General features: G+C 42.2%; 1 long non-coding RNA gene across 1 annotated transcript; it reads left to right on the top strand.

Annotated features, from left to right (window-relative positions):
* The first annotated feature begins 691 nt into the window (after positions 1-691).
* On the top strand, positions 692-6,259 carry LOC123326746. The gene is made up of 3 exons (XR_006541295.1): positions 692-705; positions 5,009-5,084; positions 6,233-6,259. It is a non-coding gene; the product is annotated as an uncharacterized LOC123326746 (long non-coding RNA).
* Positions 6,260-8,607: the final 2,348 nt, after the last annotated feature.

The raw sequence follows: 8,607 nt of genomic DNA, 5'->3' as shown, positions 1-8,607 counted from the left end.
CGCGCACCCCGCCAGCCCCTCCGCCTCACAGGCCCGGCCCCTTAAAGGGACACGCACGGGCCGCGCGTCCGCCGCCAGTTGGCGCTCCCGCAGCTGCCGGGCGACCCCAGGCGGGGGCGGGTCGGCCGGCGCGATCCTCCCCGCGGCTTCCCGGAACAATAAGTACCGGACCCCGAGTGGCGGCGCCGCCGCGACCCCTCCCTCGGGCCCACCAAGGCGGCTGGGGGCTGAGGTGTGACCCGGCCTAGTCCCAGACTGTTGGCTGGCGACGTCGGGGGAACGGCCCGAGCCCGCCGGGACTCTACCCTTCCTGCCCCGCCGCCCGGGAAGACCTGCCCGCCCGGAGCAGAGGAGTCCGCGGCGGCGGCGCCGAGGGCGCCTCCCCCGGGCCTCCGAGGTCTGAGGTACCGCGGTTGCCGCGCCTCCCGAGCCTCTCGCCCTTCTCTTTATTTCTCCTCCTCGCTTTCTCTCCCCCTTGCCTCCTCATCGTACCCCTCAGCAGGTACGGAAACGGAGCCAGGCCCGGGATTCGTCCGGAGGCCGAGCTCCCGGGACGTCCCCTCCTCCTTCCCGCCGCCCTCTGGGTCTTCTGCCCCCACCCCAACTCTGCAAGGCCACAGCGCCCGTCTTCCGCGGGGTTCTTAAGGCCTCGGAGCAGACGTCCTTGTCGAAGGCTGTCGATCACTTTCCTGCGAAAATGACGAGGTGAGAGTAAATAGGACAGCTTGAAAGGGCTACGTTTTTAGTTATTTTTGGAAGGAGAAACAATGCATAAAGCCTTTAGCTAAACGCTCAGGACGTTGAAGAGTTTATGACAATTGATCATTTTGAAATTGGGAGTTCATTGGATCGACCAGCTTTGGGGGGGGGTCACTATAATTTTAAATAGGATTTTACCAGCAAACAATGGCATGGAAGTATGTGTTGTGGACTGACTGTGTGCCTCCCACCCACCCAGTTTATATGTTAAAAATCCTAACCTCTCAGGTTTTAGGAGGTGGGGCCTTAGGGTGATTAAGTCATAAGGGTGGAACCCTCCTGAATGGGATTAGTGCCCTTATAAAAGAGACCCCCATTGAGCTCTCTCGCTGTCTGCCTTGTGAGGGAAGATAGCAGGAGAAAAGGGCAGGCTACAGCCCAGAAGAGTTCTCCCACCAGATCTCAGCCATGCCTGCACCCTGCTCTGGGATTTCCAGCCTCCAGAACTGTCAGAACTAAATTTCGGTTGTTTATAGCCACCCAGTCTATATGGTATTCTGAGCAGCCTAAATCAAGACAGTTGTGTCCTAATTACTGAAATGTGATCTAAGTGAACAGACACCCTTTACTGGCTCTTTTTTATATCCTGAAAGTGTGTGTGCATGCGCATATGCATAGGCCAGCAGTGTCTACTAGCTTTTTATCACCATTTTTCACTTGGGGATTATTTTAGCATTTTTTTTTTTCTGTTGCCTTTAGGCATAGGATCTAGGTGTAGGGCCCATCTGATTCCCTAGGTTCAAGTCTCTCATGACCACTTCTTTACCGAATGTTACATAATTTCTCTGTGAATTTTTTCTCATTGTAAGATGAGAATGTTAATGTGGATAGGTCCTGACACTGTTGCAAGGATTAAAGGAGAGAATATTTGTAAAGCTCTAAACTTCCAGTAAATGTCAACAGTTAATCAGACATTTTATTTTAGTGCAGTGGTTAAGAGCTAACTCTACTTTGCATCGTATACCAGCCCTGCCACTTTCCAGTGTGTGTCACTGGGCCTGGTTACTTTTCATGCAAGATTACTAGAATACCGAATACTATTAAATGCCCTCATCTGTTATTGTACCAGGGGTTTTTGTGCATGTATTTTTTTTTTAAGATTTTATTCATTTATTTGAGAGAGAGAAAGAGAGAGAGAGAGAGAGAGAACAAGAGGGGGGAGGGTCAGAGGTAGAAGTAGACTCCCTGCTGAGCAGGGAGCCAGATGTGGGGCTTGATCTCAGGATTCCAGGATCATGACCTAAACCGAAGGCAGACGCTTAACCGACTGAGCCACCCAGGAGCCCCATTGTGCACGTATTTTAAATTCAAAGAGAATGCAGGGGCGCCTGGGTGGCTCATTCGTTAAGCGTCTGCCTTCAGCTCAGGTCATGATCCCAGGGTCCTGGGATCGAGCCCTGCATGGGGGCTCCCTGCTCGGCAGGAAGCCTGCTTCTCCCTCTCCCACTCCCCCTGCTTGTGTTCCTTCTCTCGCTGTGTGTCTCTCTGTCAAATAAATAAATAAATAATCTTAAAAAAAAAAACAAAGAATGCATCCTCAGAACATATTCTTGGGCCTGGCCCCTTGATCAAAGCTGTGGAATAATTTTGTCTTTAGCATTATTAGATATTGACTGTCTCCTGGTTTGTTACATAAAGCTTCTGCAAATGTGTTTGAAGGAAAAATGTCAAAAAGTCTTAAGGCGAAACATAAGAGGTATTCATTCCTAGAGTGCTGAAAACCATAAAAACCTTCATAATTGCTCCTGCCATTACTGCTTCCTGTTGACCCAGACCACCCCATCCCAGGGGACCCTAGGGTAGCCTTTAGTGACCCCGAAACAAAGTTGACTCAGGCATCTCTTGCCTTAGGCGAGCCTTTTGGCCCAAAGTTGGACAACTGATCTCTTAAGCACAGTCTCCAAACTACTATTTGAAAAAAAAAAAAAAAATTTTAAGATTTTTATTTATTTATTTGCTAGAGCAAGCGCACAAGCAGGAGGAGCAGCCGGCAGAGGGAGAAGCAGGCTCCCCGTTGAGCAAGGAGCCGGATGTGGCACTCAATCCCAGGACCCTGGAATCATGACCTGAGCTGAAGGCAGACACTTAACCAACTGAGCCACCCAGGCATCCCTATTTGTAAAAATTTTTAAGGTAATATATTGGCAAGATAGTTCTTAGAACCAACACACACAAAAGCCATACAATCAAGATAGTGAGGTACTCCAAGGTGTCACCAGGTGGTACCTTTTTTTTTTTTTTTTCAGTGTACCCAGGCCAAAGCTCTGCTACCTCACATAGGAATGTGGCTAAAGCTCTAGGAGAGACAGAAAGGGTCATTCCCCCTTGAACCCACAGCTAGAGCTGAATGGGGAAGCCACTGCTATTCACTTACTCTTGCTTCTTTCCATCCCACTCTTCCCTAACCAAGTCTTTTCCCCAGATGAGGATTGTCAGGGGACTGGCTGTGCTCCTCAAGAGATGCCAATTTGGAAGAGAAAAGCAAACCCTAGGCCTTCAGTCCTGGGACTCCTCAAAGTCCTTTGCTTTGCCAAGAGGGGGCAGGGTTGGCGGTGGCAACAAGGCCAACATTGGGAGTGTGAGCAGGGCAGTGTGGGAAATTGTATCTCTACCCACATGCTCCCGCGAAAACTCTCACCTTGGCAGAATCAGGTCTATTACTGGCAGCCATAGATTGGAGTTAATAGTCATCTGCTGATATATGAAAGGTTGAATATAGTATCAGGCAGTTTGGGAGTATAAATGAATAATAGACACAAGGCTGGGTTATATCAAGATCAAACGTTTGAAAGTTCAAGCTTGCCAGTACAAGACTCATGTAAATCGCAACAATTTGTGAGATACTAACTCAATTTCCTTGATTATTTAAATATTATCTTGATTATTTAAATATTATCTTGAATCTATTCCCAGCTGTTAATGACCCTTATCATCTATTTGTTCTTTTCTCCCCCAGTGTACTTTTGAATAGAGGAATGGTCTGTATTACATATTCCAAAAATGTATTTTTCTTTGTTTGGTCTCTGGGAACCCAAAATTGCCTGTTACTATAATTGTATATCAACCATAAAATCATAAATACATACAGGTCCATCCTAGCATTAGAATAGAAACATGATGGGTTGTGGAGCCCGCTTAAGGTTCTTTCTCTCTCCTCCTCTGCCCTTCCCCACCCTCACACATGTGTGGGCTCTCAAAAAAAAAGGAACATGATGTGGATATTTAGAAGCTGTTATATACAGATTTTGATTTACTGTTTAGTTTTAGTAGGTCAAAAAATTATTCTGTTATAAATGAAATGAATTCGTTTCCATTAATTAAAAATATAATGAGATAGTTTTTAGAACAATGTGTATTACTCTACAAATGAAAAACTTGGATCAAGGGGTGCCTGGGTGGCTCATTCGTTAAGCGTCTGCCTTCAGCTCAGGTCATGATCCCAGGGTCCTGGGATCGAGCCCCGCATCAGGCTCCCTGCTTGATGGGAGGCCTGCTTCTCCCTCTCCCACTCCCCCGTTTGTGTTCCTGCTCTCGCTGTGTCTCTCTCTGTCAAATAAATAAAATCTTTAAAAAAGAAAAACTTGGATCAAGTGGTTTAAATATGTATTTATTTCTCTGTAGGATAGAAATATATACAACCAACATCTTAGCATTTAGGGAACATGAAATGTGATAATGTCTGAGAAAGTACCTAGTACATGTAAACTAATAGCCATGCACTAAAAAATTAGCTACCTTACAAATTTAAGGCTCAGCATACTTGAAAGTTATTTTAGATTTAATCAATGTACAAAAGAACGGTAGCATAATTTAGAATAATGGTTATTTTAACTGTTCTGCACAAATCTATCACACTCATTGTCTCTGGAATTCCTTAGAGAAAAAAAGTATACTTACAATTGATTTTTAATCATGTTCAATCTGCAGATCTCAACACAAGAGGAATCTAGAAAGCAATACGCAACCTATATTGAACCCTATCACATATATTATTTGTATCAAGTTAGGACCTTCCTATATAGTAGTATTGTACTCTGTAGTTGTCTTTTTCTCTTCCGTACTTCTTTGTTAACTGATTTTCATTACATAAGTCTATCTTCCCAACTCCTACAAGTTCATTGAAGGCAGAAGCATTATTGTCTTTAATATTTTATAGTGTTTGGCCTTGTATATGCCAGGTGTTTAATGAATACTTAATTTGCTACTCTTTTGAAAGCCTTACTTTTTTTTTTTACTCTTTTTCTTTTAGAAACTCTAAAGTGTTCACATTGTATTTTCCTGTCCAGACTAGATTATTGAGCAGCTGATAAGCTATTGACATCCAGGTAAGCACTGTCTTCTGTGAAGGCTCCTTCATAAGCTCCTAGGAGCCAACCATTTCATTGGGCTTAGAAGTGCTGACTTGAAAGAACCATACACTTAACCCTCAAGTACATGGGAGTATTATTAATTCTTTTTCAATGTGTGTTAATTTTGTCTTCCCTACGAGAGTATCAGACACTCAGGGAAGTGATTATAGTGTTTGTTTTGTTGTGTTTTGATCTTGGCACCCTTTCAGAGAATTCATCTCAGGAGCTGCTTATTGCATCTTCCTTCCCAGCCTTGTCTGTCCCAGCAAAGGATGAAACTCAGTTTTACAAATTAGTAAACCAGAGATCTCAGAGGTTAAGGTACTTATTTAGGGTCACATGACTAAGGAAAGGTAGAGCCAGGATTTGAATCTGGCTATCTGATTCAAGACATTTTCAGACAAAAAAAATCTGGAGTTTACCACCAACAGAAAATACTCCCTGATAAAAGAAGGAACAATGAGCAAAGAAATTGGTAAATAAGTGGTTAAAAATAAAAAAGGAACAAAGTAATAATACATAATTTGTGTGGTTAATAAAGTAAGTCAAGATAGAACTAATATCCAGGAGAATAAAATCATAATTTGGAAGTGGGAAGGGTGGAGTGATGATTGGAGTTGAAGTTTTCCAAAGTCCTTGTATTGTTTGGGAAGAGGGTAAAAATATGGATTAAGCTTTATTCTTTTAAGTACTCAAGTTAAAGTATCTCAAGTAACTACTAAGAGAGTTCTAATTTCTAAGTTAATAGAGAAAATAGAACAAAATTACAAAAAAAGCATCATATGGAAATAGAAAAAAGAAAGCAATAGTGAAACAAATAGAAATCACAAATAATATGGTAAAAAATAAATGCAAATATTTCAGTAACTACAGTAAATGTAAATTGAATAAAGACTCCAGTTTTAAAAAAAAGAATGTAAAATAGACAAGGAAACAAAATCCAGCCATCTGCTATTTTTGAGACATTCTTAAAACCAAGAACATAGAAAAATGTAAAAGGATGGAAAAACATGTCAGGCTAATATATCAGTAGAAAGCTGGTAACATCAGACTAAGAATAAATGAAGGTTACTAAATAATAATAAGTTCACGTGGACTTCAGAATTCCTTTTTTTTTTTTTAAGATTTTATTTATTTGAGAGAGAGAGTGAGCGAGAGCGAGAAGGAGCAGGGGGAGGCAGAGGGAAAAGCAGGCTCCATGCTGATCAGGGAGCTGGACGTGGGGCTCGATCCCAGGACTCCAGGATCATGACCTGAGCTGAAGGTAGGTGCTTAACCGACTGAGCCACCAAACACCCCAGGACTTAAGAATTCTAAACATGCCTGCATATTACATGTACTTAAGATACAAAAAGCAAAATTCGACAGAACTACAAGAAAAATGAATATCCCAGTATAGTGGAGATTTTAACACACCTCAAAATAATGGATAGATCTTATAGACAAGAATCAGAAGATATGAACAACATAATTTAAAAAATTGAATTAATATATATATATATAAACTGTTGCACTCAACAGAGCACTCATATCCTAGTATGCATGTGTGGAATGTTTATGAAAATTGACCACATACATGTAAGTTCATGTAGTAATTCTCAACAAATTCAGATGATTGATGTTGCATAAGCCATGTCCTCTGACAAATATGAAATTAAGTTAGAAATCACTAACTAAGGGGGCGGGGCACCTGGGTGTCTCACTCGGTTCAATGTCTGCCTTCAGCTCAGGTATGATCCCAGGATCCTGGGATTGAGCCCCACATCGGGCTCCCTGCTTGGCGGGGAGCCTGCTTCTCCTTCTCCCTCTCCCTCTGCCATTCCCCCAGCTTGTGCTTTTTGGCTCGTTCTCTTTCTCTCAAAAGAATAAAATAAAATAAAAATTTTTTTTTAAAAGAAATCATTGGGGTGCCTGGGTGACTCAGTCGTTAAGCGTCTGCCTTCGGCTCAGGTCATGATCCCAGGGTCCTGGGATCGAGCCCCTCATCAGGCTCCCTGCTCACGGGAGGCCTGCTTCTCCCTCTCCCACTCCCCCTGCTTGTGTTCCCTCTCTCGCTGTGTCTCTCTGTGTCAAATAAATAAATAAAATCTTTAAAAAACAAAAAACAAACTAGTAAAACTGACTCAGTGAGAAATGGAAAACCTATCTGGTCCTAAAACCATTAAAAAATGAGTCAGTAGTCAATTTTCTCTCAAAAAGAAAGGAAGGGGTGGATGAATAGATGGACAGACAGACCCAGACAGGCAAGGATAGGACAAGAAAGGAAAAGATACAAGCTATTCTCATCTTTGAACAAATATGGAATAATCGTGAACAGAATATTAAAGCAAATCCAGCAATTTGTTAAAAAGATAAAAATCAGGATCAAGTTGAATTTATTTCAGGAATGAAAGTTAGTGTTCAGTTATGCAAACTTGTTAAAGTAATTCACATATTAACAAATTATGGTGGTGTGGTAGGCAGAATAGCTCCCCAGAGATGTCCGCTTCCTAATCCCTGGAACCTGTGACTATGTTTCTTTGTGTGACAATAGGGACTTTGATGTGATCGAGTTCCAGACCTTGGGATGGAGAGGTTATCTTGGATTATCTGGTCCCAATCTAATCACAAATCCTTAAAAATGGAAGAGGAAGGCAAAAGTGTTGGTCAGAGAGATGAAAAGGACAAGGACTCAACCTGCCTGTTGCTGGCTTTGAAAATGGAGGAAAAGGGCCATGAGCCAAGAAATGTGGCAGCCTCTGCAAGATGAGAATGACCCTCGCTCATTTTACAGGCAGCAAGAAAACAGGGACTGTGGTCCTACAACCTCTAGGAACTGAATTCTGCCAATAACCCAAATGAGCAGGAACTAGATTTTCTCCCAGAACCTCCAGAATGGATGTAGCCTGCCAACACTGTTTTTAGTTCAGTTAGACCCATACTGGACTTCTGGTGTGCAGAACTGTAAAAAAAAATAAATGTGTGCTGTTTTAAGCTTCTAAGGTTGTAATACTTTGTTACAGCCGCAATTGAAAGCTAATAAAGATGGTACATCCAAATACTTTTAGATGCAGGCAAAAATATTTGTTAAAATTCAGTAAACATTCTTAATTTAATTTTATTTTATTTAAAAGATTTTATATATTTATTTGAGAGAGAGAAAGAGCACAAGCAGGGGGAGTGCGGCAGGCAGAGGGAGAAGCAGGCTTCTCAGGCCCACTGAGCAAGGACCCTTGATGCAGGACTTGATCTCAGGACCCTGGGATCATGACCTGAGCCAAAGGCAGATGGTTAACCAACTGAGCCACCAAGGTGCCCCCATTCTTAATTTTAAAAAAAGAAAAGAAAGAGGAACCAAAAAACCTTTAACAAATCAGGAATAGAAGAAAACTTCCTTAACCTGATAAAGACCTAGAGCAAACATTATACATAATTGTGAAATAAAGCATTTCTCTTGAAATTAAAAATAAAACAAAATGTTTGCTGTCATCATTTCTATTCAACATTGTATTTGAGTCCT

Source organism: Neomonachus schauinslandi, chromosome 1, assembly GCF_002201575.2.
Source record: "Neomonachus schauinslandi chromosome 1, ASM220157v2, whole genome shotgun sequence".
Lineage (NCBI taxonomy): Eukaryota > Metazoa > Chordata > Mammalia > Carnivora > Phocidae > Neomonachus > Neomonachus schauinslandi.
This window is presented reverse-complemented; position numbering and strand designations above follow the sequence as displayed.